At 33.1% G+C, this 14,472-nt stretch overlaps 1 long non-coding RNA gene across 1 annotated transcript; it reads left to right on the top strand.

The window, feature by feature from the left end:
• Positions 1 to 4,222: 4,222 nt before the first annotated feature.
• On the top strand, positions 4,223 to 5,209 carry LOC107956710 (uncharacterized). Its single transcript, XR_001700210.2, has 2 exons — positions 4,223 to 4,658; positions 4,868 to 5,209. It is a non-coding gene; the product is annotated as an uncharacterized lncRNA (long non-coding RNA).
• Positions 5,210 to 14,472: the final 9,263 nt, after the last annotated feature.

Genomic DNA, 14,472 nt, shown 5'->3' with positions numbered 1-14,472 from the left:
AGGCTGTGTGGACCACACGGGTAGGGCCATTTAGGCCACGTGGGCCATACGAGCGTATGGACCCATTTTTTTGAAAATTTCACTTAGGCCCGTTAGATTCTGAAATTCATAATTAGACATTTTGTAGGGTTCATTAGGCTTAAATATGATTCTAAAATATGAAATCTGATATTTTACGAATGTACGTGATAGGAATAAGGTATGTGTTACAATTGCAAGTACGTGTAAAATGTAAAATTCGTATATGATCTGTAATCTAATAATGCTGTTAGTATGTTCTAATGTGAAAAGCATGTATGGCATATGTGCATATGATGTTTGTTACTATTTGCATGAGCATTGGGGGTGTGATATGATATGCAATGGAGGAAGTGTGATTTTGGCAGTATTATTGCATCTTCTGGCGGTGTATCCACAATATTAGTTATTGCAGCTTTACTAAAATTATAGTGACTTGACCACATATATTTGATTCTGGCGGACTATCAAAATATTTCTCTTTCGCAGCTCAGCTGTACCTATATGTGTGGCATACCACCATGACCCGGTGTGATTGGATGGATGGACTTGTGTAGTCTTAATTGGTGTGATTGGTTGGACGGAGTTGGTATGTAGCGGATGGGGTAGGATCTGTGCCTGCATTTGTTCTAATCTATCATGACATTTTGGTTTGATATATGTGTTTATGAAAATATGATATTCTGATCCGTAATATATTCCGTAAATATGACATTATGATTTGATATATGTTTCTGGTAATACAACATTCAGATATGATATTTGTACATTATAAGTAAAATTTTGTGATGACATTTACATATGTGCTTCTTAAATAAAAATCGTGCACTTGCACTCGAAAATTTATTCAAATAATTTCGGTGCCCCTATACATCATAATCCAGAAACACCGCCACAATATTCCCTAAACTCTTAGCCAAACCCTTAGAAGCAAATCTAGTGGGGTAAATCGTGCACTTGCACTCGAAAATCGACAAAAACAAATTTAATCTCCTCATGGTCCTTACCTTTTTAAAGTTGAACAAGTAGAATATATAGTTATTAAATGACTAGGGCCCCCAGAAATCATTTTCTTCAAATAAATGATGTGGTAGAATTGAATTAGATACAAGCCACTCTCACCCACCGATTTAATCTTGGCTTATTTCAACGGGTGTCATAGCGTAAGGAGAGTACATTTCATGTCATTAAAGTTAACCATCATTTCTCCCAGAAACTTACCCACAAGGAAAAGGTCATAGTTGATTTCATCCTCCACCTCAACATCCCCATCAAGCACCAGTTCAACATTCTCTTTCTCATGAAAAGATAACCTTTGCAAAGTCTACCCATCCCCAATAGAATTGAGAAGTGACAGAACCAATTAGACAAAACAATACCTTTTGGTTCATGAATATGGATTTTGTTTGAGGTATGATGATGTGGTGTTTTGAGATTCTGTCATGTCATCACTTGAATTTAAAAATATATATGTTTTTTAAAATTCCTTTATTTTTTAAAGTTTTTTTTTTTGCACTTTTTTAGATCATATATATTTGAATTTTCATGGAATCTAAGTTTAGGGACTAAATTGAGAAAAATTATCAAGTTCTAGGACTAACATGGACAAAAAGTTTTAGAGACGAATTTGGAAAAAATATCAAGTTTATGGACTAAAAATGGTTTTATCCTCAAATAAATCTATAATATTGATGATGTCCTATACGGGGAATGCGAAATTTGTAATTTTAGTTGCTTTCCAAAAAAAAAAAGAGAGGAAAAAGTGTAATGTTTCGGAATAAGTTGCAATGTTTCAGCAACGCTGATAAAAGTGACCTCGAAAAAGTCTTGCCTTTGAAATTGAATCCTCTTCTTAAGCATCCAGGGTTCAGCAATACGCAAACAGACTCGGATATGCATAAATTTATTCAAATGTTTTGGCGCCCCGATGCATCGTAATCCAAAAACATCCCCATGGTATCCCCTATACTCTTAGCCAAACCATTAAAAGCTAATCTAAAGGGTAAATCATGCACTTGCACCCAGAAATCTGCAAAAGCAAAATTAATCTCCTCAAGATCCTCACCTTTTTGAAGTTGATGAACAATCAAAATACAATTATTAAATGACAAGGGCCCCCAAGAATCATCTTCTTCAAATAAATGATATGATAGAATTGAATCAAATACAAGCCACTCTCCTCCATCGGTTTAATCGTGGCCCCTTTCAACGGGCGCCATTGCACAAGGAGAGTACGTTCCATGCAATTAAATTTAACCACCCTTTCTCCCAGAAACTTACCCACAAGGCAAAGATTATAGTTGATTTCATCCTCCACTTTGAATATCCCCATCCATCACCAGTTCAACATTCTCTTTCTTCTGCAAAGACAACCCTTGCAATGTCTCATCCATTCCCAACAAAATCGAAAAGCGACAAAACTAATCAGACAAAATAATACCTTTCACTAGCAACTTTACAAAGCAATACAAAACCCTACACACCGGCAAGACGAGCTTGCACTCACAACCCTAGCCGCAAATCACGAGAGGTAAGACATTAGGGATAGATTACCTCACAATTAGTGATTAAAATTTTAATTGTATCTTAAAACTACGGAAATATTTTCTATTTCTTTCATAACTTTTTCAATAAAATCAAATCAATTTTTCTAAAAAAAGATATATATTACATTCTTTAGTAATGTTAAAATATTAACATACATTCTTTTATTGATACATTGACAATATTTAGTAATATAATAAATTGATAATCATATTTAAAATTTAATTTACAAACTTATTATTGCATATTGTCAAATCTAAAATTTTTTATAAATTTTTTATATAACAACCCTGGCAGATGTTGAAGACGAAGAACAAAAATAACTTTGCTATTCATTGCAACACCTTATTAATTAAATATCCATCTTTGCAATTGTTTTAATTTTTACTCAACTTTATATGCTTAATATACTATGTACTACAAAAATATCACATCAACTAATTTTCGTAAAAGAAAAATCACAATAATCTTTGTCGAAACCATTTTTTGAAAACAAAAAATTTAGTTGTCGACTTTTAAAAACAAAAACTGGAGTCGCCACCGATCCGTGATTTAGGTGTGATCGGCTCACCTTAAAACGATTTTGGTCTACGAAATTTGAAAACGGATTCGGGAGTCAGTTACGCACGAGGAAGGGTTAGCACCCTTGTAACGCCTAAAAATCGGTACCAAATTGATTATTTGATGTCTTGGTGTCGAAAATTTAAAAGATTTTGTCAAACTCAAATATTGAAATCTGAAAAGGATAGTCAATTATACAAGTCATACGAAGAAATTGAGACCTAATACGTTAGGGTACAATTTCTCAAAATCCCCGAATTTTGAATATCCCTTTTACATTATAAGTAAATTTTCACTTCGAGGAAGCAATTATGTCATGCCCAATACGTTAGGACATAACAAATTAAGTTCCCAAAAAATAATTTTTACTTATACATTTTAAATAACGAATATTCTCGATTATTTGGAATTAACAAAGAAAATCGGAACCCAATATGTTAGGGCTCAATTTTCCTAAAAAATCCCTAACTTTGAATATCGTTTTTATTTTTAAAGCCTTCGGATCATAAAAACTGATTTTAATATTTTGACAAAATCAAAATTTTTATTTTTTTAAAAAAGTATGATAAGATATTGATGCATATATATATACATGTATACAAAAATAATAAAAATAACATAATCAAAAAATATATATGAAGTTTATATGAAAAAATAAAAAATATAAACGTAATATATTGGTAATTATAAAAAATATGGACATATATGTATATACAAAAAAGATTTGAAAGATATATTTAAAAAAAAGTGTCGAATAATGTTGGTATACATGTATACATATTATAAAAAAATAGTATGTTTGGATTATAAGATATAGAAAATATATAAATACTATAAAATACAAATATCTACGCATACATATGTACTGAGAAAAATAAAGTAATAAAATATATGATATGTATATAGTATATATATTTAAAACGTTTTAAAAAAACAAATATATATATATGTATATGTATTTAAAAACATTTAAATATATACATATATATATGTATTAACATACATATGCGTGTATATATGTATAGGTATAATAATAATAATAATAATAATAATAACAAAAGTAACAGCAGCTTAATAACAACAACAATATTAACAAACTAATATTTAATCTAATTTGTAAAAGCAAATACAATGGACTAAATTTGAATCAAAACAAAATTAAAAACACAAAATCAAATTAAAACAGAGGATGAATTTGCAAAATTCGTGCAACATGGAGGGCCAAAAGGGAAATTAATCCCACCCTTCCAAAACGCTGAGCAGCATTGGATTAAAATAAAACAGATTTAATATGTCATGGAAAAATTTGAAAACAAAAAACAATGTTTTTGAAATGATGGAAAACATGAAAGGATTAAAAACGTAAATAACCCATCAATGCTTAAAACCCATTTCAAATCCTAATTAAAATCCCTATTCCATCTGCAACTTCAGCAGCCACATTCAGCTTCTCCTCTGCTTTTCACGCCTAAATCCCTCCTTCAACTTTGATTCCGTCGAAGCATAGCGAGGGCATCGACGGCGCGCCAACACTGGTAAGAACCTCTTCTCTTCCCTTTTCGCTTTGTTTTTGTCTTCGAAATTTGCTTTTTTTCTGATCTTTTTTCTCTTGTATTTTCTTTTATTTGTTTAGTACAAAACTTTGTCTAACCCTAATTAGAGAAATCCATTGGCTTTTTATAGCCAAATGTTTTTTACAATTTGCTCCCCTTCAGTCACTCCCACTGTTTGTGATTTATTGCAGGTAGAAATGGCGTTATGCGAAGCTGCTGATCGTGGGTGAAGCGACGTGGGAGTGATGGGCAGTTGCTGCAACGTGGGAGCAGCGACGTGGGGGCGATGGTGGCGCCTGGAGTGTTCGGCTGCTGACTTGCTGCTAACTGTTGGGGTTTCTGCTGTTTGTTTTCTTGGTGTAATGGGCTTAGGGTTAGGGCCTAGTGTATTAGGCCGAGGGTATTTGGGCAGTGTAATTTTTGGACAATTTTATTGTTTTATTTTTTTATATCTATTTATGTGGGCCCGGGCCTAAAATTGGGTATTACAATCTTATTATCACAATTATTTAATTAATTTAAATATGTGAATTTCATTATCAAAATATTACTGATCTAATTTATATGGTTTTTTCAAACTTAAATCATATTTATCTTATTAACAATACAATTAAAAAACAATTTTTTATTAATAGTCATTCAACCTGTCAAAATCGTATTTATCTTGTCAAAATAATTTTTTTAAATTCCTTTAATTCCTTTTTTTTTTATAATTTTTGTACCTTTTTAGATTATATATATTTAAACTCTAGGACTAATGTGGAAAAAAATGTTTTGAGACGGGATAAAAAAAAATACAAAGTTTATGGAATAAATATTGATGATGTCTCATAAACGGAATTCAAAATTTGTAATTTTAGTTTCTTTCCAAAAACAGAAAAAAGTGTAATGTTTGGAATAAGTTGCAACGTTTCAGCAACTCTGATAAAGAAAATCTCACCTGGAGTTCCTCAGTATCTTTAAAATTTAGTAGTCCTGATACATAAACACTAGAGCTAGACCGAAGTACCTATAAAAGGGCTGGGGTTGAGGAACCTAATGTGTATGGAAAATTAAATTGGGTTGATGTAGCGTCCAAAGGAGCTCTCAACACTTCAACACTGAAAGGAGGTGATGGCACAATTCCTACGGCTGCTAGCTCATGGATATCCCTAGCTGCGCCACCCTGCGTCAATTACTGCCCCGGCTAGGGTTTGCATGACCTGGGAGACGTGATTTGCCTTTTTTTTCGGTATTGGAGTGAAGCGAGCTCCTTTTGCTCCTTCTAAGTTTTATAACACCTTTTTTCTATGAATTTCCTCTGTCATTAAGTATAGCTATCAACACAGATGATGGTTTCAAAGCAGGGACCGAAGCCGGAGGAGTAATCAGAGATTCGACTTGCAGATGGTTATGAGGTTTCGCAACAAACATTGGCTTCTGCAGTGTCCATGAGGCTGAACTTTGGGGCGCTCTGGATGGTCTCAATGAGGCTAGGAACCTTGGTGGACGTCGGATAATACTGGAACTTGGTTAATCTAAGACTGCTTCATGTGAATCATGTGCAACTGGAAGGAAAGTTTAAATTTGTTCCTCAAGAGGCTTCAATTGCAAGGATGTGCATCGATAACTCTTCCTTCTTATCACTTTTGTCCTCAAAAGCTTGCTGCCCTTACTCTAACAAGGCAATGATATATCATTATATAAGTATATATATATATACACAGTCTACTTTCTTCTCTAATTCATTATATAGGTTTGTGGCAATTTATAAGCTGGGTACTTCTCCATATGCAATATGTGTTTCTTTCAAGTTGCAGAAAACTTGATGGCCATGAATCCGCGTGGTTGCCCTTATTTGGCTTAACAGTTGGGACTTTAATTTCCTTACACCACTTGGATACAGGCTGTTCAAACCTTGCTGAATTTCCAAATGATGTCTTGCGATGAAAAGTCTGGACAATGGATAGACTCCGAATGCTATTATTCGGCCTATTTGGAACTGGGAAACTAGGTAGCCAACAGCATGGCTAATTTTGGGACAAGTCTTCGTGCCGCTCCACCTGATTCTATTTTAAGGGTCTTACAAGATGATTGTAATGGCTTAGTATATTCTAGATTGATGACTCCGTAACTTCTTTTCTTCTCTCCCTTCGATTAAGAAAAATGGAAGTTGTTTTTTCCTATTAAAGATTAAGGAGAAATTTTGGTACACTACTAGTCAGATGGTGGTTTGAAACCAGGGATGGAAGCTGGAGGAGTAATCAGAGATTCGACTTGTAGGTTGTTATGGGGTTTCGAAGAAAAACATTGTCTTCTGCAGTATCTATGAGGCAGTATCAAGTTGGGTCTAAGTATAATATTAATATAATTTATGTTTGTCCAATCTCAACCCGACTCGAATTATGAGACTAAAATTTTTCTTAATCTCGCCAATATTAATAAAAGACTAATCCAAGTTTATTTTAGGCCCACCTAGATTATTGTTTTTAAAAAAACTCAAAATATATATTTATATTAATATTTAATAATTTTATATATTTTTATTTATTATAATTGATTAAATGCTAAAAATACACATTTCATGTAATTTAATTGGTCAATTTATGAGAATGCACCATTGATTTTTCCAAGTTTATATTGAATTTTATACAGGGGTGCAATTTGGGGCTAAATAGAAGAAAAATGAAACAACTGGGTAGATTGAAGAAATGAGCAAAGAAGGCGGGCCAAAACGGAATTTTTCCAAGATGTAATTAGCTGAAATTTTATTTTGACTTAGTGGGAGATTATGTAGGGATTTTTGATATCATGAGAATATTTTTCCTTAATTTTCTATGGCTAGTGGCCTTTAATTAGGCAAACTTATTCAGGGCCACTAGTATAAATAGGGGCTACTATGTTAATTCATTTATCAAGTTTTCAATCAAGTTTTCATCTTTTGAATTCAATCTTTTCTTTCCTTCTTGCAAATTTATTTGCTGACATTGATTCATTATATTTTTCCATTTATTAGTTTCCAGCTTTGGAAATACTGCACCCAAACCTTGCGTCACCCACATCCATCCACTTACATTACATTTCTTTTTCATTTTTCCAACTCTCTCCAAATATGCCCAACTCCAATATGCCCCAAACCTTAGTTAACTAAACCCATTTCAGCTTCAAGTCAGTGTTAGCTTCGTCAAGATCCGTGAGTTACGAACTCGAGCAATTCAATTCCTAATTTTTAGTATTTATTACTTCTCCGAATTAAGAGTATGACTTCATCAACTCACAAAGTCGAATCAACACTAAGTCAAAAAAGACGTCGTTTGAGTTAGTGTGGTTAGACGTATAGTTGGAATTCTGAAAGGATCGATTGTCTAATCGGTTTTCCGTAAACAAAGTGGGGATTGCTGTTTGGTTCCGTCAAGGGAAGTAGTAACCGGATTTAAATGTCCCACGCGGTTGAGGACATTGGTTCGAGCTAGGCTCTTCTAGAACGCAAAGCTGCCAGAGTTCTAAACCATGAACGTTTCGTTGGTTGTTCGATCGGTAATGGTTAGTTATAGGACGTTCCATAACTAATTTACACAAGGAAGAGTTGGTGTCCTAGGCGTCCTTGGTAGTTATAACTAGCTTATTGGAAAAGAGGAGTTCATCTAATTTCGAGGATCGGTTCAAAGATGAGGAAAAACCCGTGCCTGAAGCTGAGCTAAGTTTAATTGATTTTCCTTCAGATTTATTTAACTGTTTTTTATTTAATTGTTTTCAGTTTTTACTTTTTACGTATTTTTTTCTATTTATTTCAGGTTTTTAATTTTTATCCTCCCCCCAAATTTCTTGGGCACGACAACTGCCCAGACACGAATCTGGTCGAGAAAGAGCAACAATTCTACGTGAACCCAGTCTCTGAGGGATCGACCCTACTCCCTATACTGCTCAAGTTTGCAAATTAGGTGTAGGATTATATTGGTGGAATCGACAACCATAAAAAATTTTGTATAAAGTCATCTTAACATTTTTTTTTAGATTTTACATTATAGTAGTACTTTATATTACTAGAGATTTAATTTTTATGTGTTGTTAATTACATAATATATAAAAATAACATAATATAAAACGTTACAAATTTAACAAAACAAATTGGGTCGGGTCGATATCGGGTCTTGATTGTTCAAGCATGAGGTTGACTCATATTTTAGAAAGGCCTAAATTTTTAGCCAAAACTTTTTTTTCGAGCCTAATATTTTTGCCCAAATCCTTCAACCCTAAACAGTTAGGTTGACCCATAAATAGGCCTAGTCTCAATCAACTTAGGAACCTTGGTGGACATCAAATAATACTAGACCTTGTTTAATCTAAGATAAGTTCAAGTGAATCATGTGAAACTAAAAGGAAATTTTAAATTTGTTCCTCAAGTGACTTCAATTGTCATAGGCCACAGATCAAAACTCGTAACCAATGGGCACAAAATCATCCAACGAGGTAAACTGATTAAATTAGACACATTTAACCCACTTGGATTGACCCGATCCATGGAACAAAGAGGGAAACTCATCTACGTAAAGCATTCGTGGTCCAATGAAAACACTCCAGTAATTTAGAAGTACCATGGTGAATATTGTAATATTAAAAGATAAGAATATATAGTGTTTAAATACTTTAGAACTCTCATCTTGTAGATATGCATTAATCTCAATCATCGATGTAATTTAAACTATGCCGTTGGATCTTGCATATTTAATTTGCTAAAAATAGCAAAGATAAGTTGATTTGATTAGCTAAAAATAGTTTGAAAATGACTCAATGAATCTAGAGTTGACTAAAAATAGCTTCAATTGATAACGCTACTTTTAGCTTGACTAAATATAGGACTTACTAGTTAAGAAGTTTACTTTTCTTAGACTCTTAAACATTTAGTAAAAAGTAATTCCAAAAAACAAAAGGGCTCAAATATACATTATTACACTAGCCTTTTGAGCCCAATTCGCGAGTCCACCCTTTCAACTTGGTTCTTACTAGCCTGATGAAGTATAACGGCTTACAAACAAGAGTCTCAAGGTCTTTGTTTAGGAATGTGACATATGGTTCTTTTGAAAAATCTCAATTCTTCTAACAATCCCCCATATATTTCAAAATAACCAATGATAAGATTTTGCTAAGTATCTTCTATCTAGAGATAATGCATCGACTCTGGTGTCCTTTAGACTATCAACTAGAGCTAGAAAGAATGAGACATAATTTACAAAATAATTGGTGAAACAAGTTTTAATGAACCAAGAATCCTTTGTACAAGTATATCAAGTGTATTATGCAAATGAATACATCGTCTATCAAATATATGAATTTGATTAAGAGTTTGTACTTATCCTCACCATCCATGAGATTTTGGCACTATCTATACCATAGGAGGGACATAATCTTATAATGATTTACAGATCAACTAATGACTACGTTATTACCCATATTAACCTAATTCTTAGGATCTCCAAATACAAAAGTAGGTTTTCCATCATTTTTGACCTCATCCCGTGGCGAAAGTCTCATTCCCCTCGATGTATCAATTAATTATTTCTTCCTTATGGGTTTTAGTAAAAAGACTTGGTCAAATTCACTTTTGACTATATAAACATGGATTATAACTCCATCCTTTTTTGCAACTTCTTTATAACATCATGTGACAAATAAGCTTATTTTTACCATTGAAAGCTTTATCTTTTGCATTAGTAATTATCGATTGGCAATCACAACACATGGACACAAAAAGTTGTTGGCTTTGTGCCTAGCAAAATGTTTGCTAAAAAGTTTTCCAACAACTCAGCCTCATTACTAGCCAATTCCAAAGAAATAAACTTTGACTTCATAAGGAGTACTCATTAGTTGGGTATCAAAGTGTCGACACTTCTTTAAAAGATTTTCAACCTAATGTTCTTATGATAGCATATGCTATCACCTTTCCTTATGATGTTAACTCCCAATATAACATTTGCTTTATCCATGTCTTTCAGGCCAAATTTGGAAGCAAGATATCTCTTTGCCTTAAGTACTAAATCATAATTTGTACTAAAAATCAACATATCATCGACGTGTAAATAGATAACCACAAAACCACTATTAACAAGTTCTGTTAAAACCATATGGAACTTTCACTTCAACTTTTCCTAATTATCCAACAAAAGCGAAATTGGTTCAAACATTAGGATTATGAAACACCTCACTTAGTCTTTCTAGATAACGTTTGAACAAAACCTTGCAATTTCCAAGCAAATGTAGAGGTTCAAGAGTTTCTAAGATAGACAATCTCTTCTCCTTCTTTCACTTAGAGTAGGGTAAAAAGGTATCTTGATTACCACAAATGTGTCGAGCAGCACCATTGTCTATCACTTACTTTTTCATATTATCTGCTTCGACGAAATTGACATTTGGCTTAACAAGATTATCATTTCTCCATTCTTGATTTTTACACAAATAGAGACTGAGTTTGTCATCATAATTGGATGCTAGACTAGTGATCATAGTTGATGAGTAAATCACCATGTAGGTTCTCATGAAATAAGTGGTGTACATGACACTCCTAAGTTCCAAGTCCATTCTAGCCAGAACCGTTCCTAGACATGCATTTTCACATTATCACGTTTCTTTTTAGCAATGAACTATGGATTTTTTCGAATAAAATAATTTTCATTATTTTCCTTCTTTTCTTATCATTTTATTTTTGCCTTGTAACTAATCCAAATATATATTCATCAAAAATCATGTTTAAAATAAGTTCAACTTATGTATAAATGAGTATACAATTCAAAGCAAGTTTAAAATTAAATAAATTAAACTTACATATTCAAATATGATAAAGTAGCAAACAAGAAATTATCATTATAGTTAAAAATTTAATGTAACTTTAATAATTAAATACAACTCAAGTTAAACCATATGTTCAAGTCAATATCTTAATATAAAAACTTCTGTTTGTGACCTTGGGTTTGGTACAACCCATATTAAAGCTAAAAATAATATTAACCAAGTTTAGGGTAAATTCACAGTTTGACTATATTTTGAATGCCACTCTAATTTACAACCTACTAATTTTCAATAATAATAAAAAAAACTAAATTCAGGCAACATAAAATCTTGGATTCATGGTTCATTCAAATAATTAATCATAGAAATTATTTACTTTACATGCGATCAATATTTTATTTTTTTAAAGTTAAATCAATTCTAGTTTGTCAAATATTTAGATCTTACCCTTTTTTGTACCTGTTATTTGATGTGTGAAAATCTCGAACAATAAAAATATTAATATTATTGGGATATGTGCAATAAGATGACAGTAAATACAAACATATGATACTTTCATGGAAACATGCGACAAACAACATCATAACAATAATGGTTAAGTTACGTTCAAGTATTATCATTAGGAATATCTTTTCAAGTATTATCAACAACCACATAATCAAACACATTTGCTTAAGTTACTTTCAAATTTTAATCTAAATATATTTACCTTTACTTTTCCAGTTAATTATTGTACTTGCAAAAATGTTTTACAAAATAAATTAGTAAACATATTATTACGTTATTAAATAAAATAATTAACTTATCATAACTATTATCATAACACAAATTTTAAACACTTACTGAGTTTAAAAGAAATAAAAAAAAACTGAACTTGAAAATTAAAACCTTACCCACAAGGTACAGGTCATAGTTGATTTCGTCCACAACCTCAATATCCCTATCAATCACCAGTTCAACATTCTCTTTCTCGTGCAAAGATAACCTTTGCAAAGTCTCATCCATCCCCAACAAAATCGAGAAGTGATAGAACCAATTAGACAAAACACAACCTTTTGCTAGCAACTTGACAAAGTAATACAAAGCCGTACATGTTGACAAGACGAATTTCCACTGAAAATCCTAGTCACAAACTGCGAGAGACAAGACTTTAGAGATAGATTACTTCACAATTAGTGATTAAACTTTTAATTGTATATTAAAACTCACTAAATGTAATGCCCCAAACCTGGCCTAGATGTTATGGCCGAGTCTGGAGACGTGACAGAGAATGGGTTTTGAAAATTGAGTTGTTTCGATAAACCATTCAACTTTTATAACTCATATTCATTCATAATTAGTACTGAAAATATCATTTAATTAGTTCATTTGCCAAAACATAATTTACAGCGGAAGTCTTAAAACTGTTATATTTTAAAAATACAGGTAATGTTTTTGGAAAATCTTTAATTTCGTAAAACCGTGTTTTCAGACACGCATTGCAATGAAAACCTCAAAAACACATCCAAATCCAAAATAAAAACCAACAGTCCAGAGAGTCCCAAAAATTACAAACTCTCAAATAAAACCAAAATTATAAATAAAAACCATAGATTACTGAGTTAAAATAGTTCTCGATCAAGTGGTCACCGTTGAGCCTTCGCTGCACTGACCCATCTAAATCTGTGGATTACCTGAACAGTACAGACAAAAGGATGCGAGTTTTTGTTAACTCAGTGTGTAACCCCTCAGAAATAGACATGCAATACATATAAAAGTCTCATACACAATCAGATTCAGATTCGGACCTAAGTCCTTTGCAGATTCAGATAACAGAAATAGATATGCAGAGCAGATATACAGAATCCTACCCCCATCCTTTACACACCAACTCTGACCATCGCAACACACCATGTGGGGTTAAAAACATCCACCTACCTCTACACACCATATCGTGCCGTTATGACACATATCAGATAATGTGCAGCCAAGCTGCCAGAATATAGGAGATGATCGCCATACAAAACACTTCCTCCACATATAAAAATCCACCCCAATCAGATATACAAAATTAAAATTACCATGCTTACATGCTCATATACTGATATCAAATATATACATATATCAGACTAATCAGACATACATAGCAATGTTATACGCAGAGTAGAACATCAGACTATCAGATCATATAGTTTTAAGGTTTGGGTAGCCCTTATCGACCTTACGGTAGGCCCACAGTCGATCGGAACGACCCGTGCGATCCTAGGGAGAATTTTAGAATTATGGGCTTACATGCCCGTCTAGGCCCATACGCCCAGATTGGTCTTGCCCCTGTGGCCCACATGGCTTGGCCCAAAACCCACATGCCCATGTGGCCCACACGCTTAATTTGGCCTAGTCCGTGTGGTTCACACGGCCACACTCACGCCACCACCACACGACCGTGTCTTGCGTACGTTCCTACCTTCATCGATCATACAATCGTGTCTTGGCACACGGCCAACCACACGGGCGACCACACGCTCATGCAGCGTCTACAGTAATCATTTTCAACTTTCGCTGAAACTTTATTTTTCACGTTTTGGGTATACATCTGGTACAGTTTTGATGCAAAAATAATCCCAAGCTTTCCAAAACCTAAAAACATAGTACCCAACATTGGTTTAATAGATTGATTAACGAATTTAACATAAGAATCAACACGGAATCGACTTACCACCGATGAAAAACCACCTCTAACGCATACTAAACCATTGAAGTGCAATTCCCTATTCCACTAATCAATCACTACAGAATGTTATCGCTAAAAATCCTAAACCAAAAGTTAACGACAACAGAGTTTTACTTACCAAACCAAAAGGAGAACTCGACAATTCCAACAGCGCGATCAAACAATAGATTCACGAGCCAAATCGAAAGAGAAATAAAATAGAGGGTTGCCGAAAAAGAGAAAAAAAATGTCAATGGGAAAAACAAAAGAAATTAGATGTTAAATTTTCTTTGAAGGAGAGAGAAATTTTTAGCAAAAAGAAATAAAAATAAAAGATATCCCACA

Source organism: Gossypium hirsutum, chromosome D07 (assembly GCF_007990345.1).
Source record: "Gossypium hirsutum isolate 1008001.06 chromosome D07, Gossypium_hirsutum_v2.1, whole genome shotgun sequence".
NCBI classification, from domain to species: domain Eukaryota; kingdom Viridiplantae; phylum Streptophyta; class Magnoliopsida; order Malvales; family Malvaceae; genus Gossypium; species Gossypium hirsutum.
The sequence above is the reverse complement of the archived record's forward strand: the minus strand, read 5'-3'. Positions and strand labels throughout refer to the sequence as shown.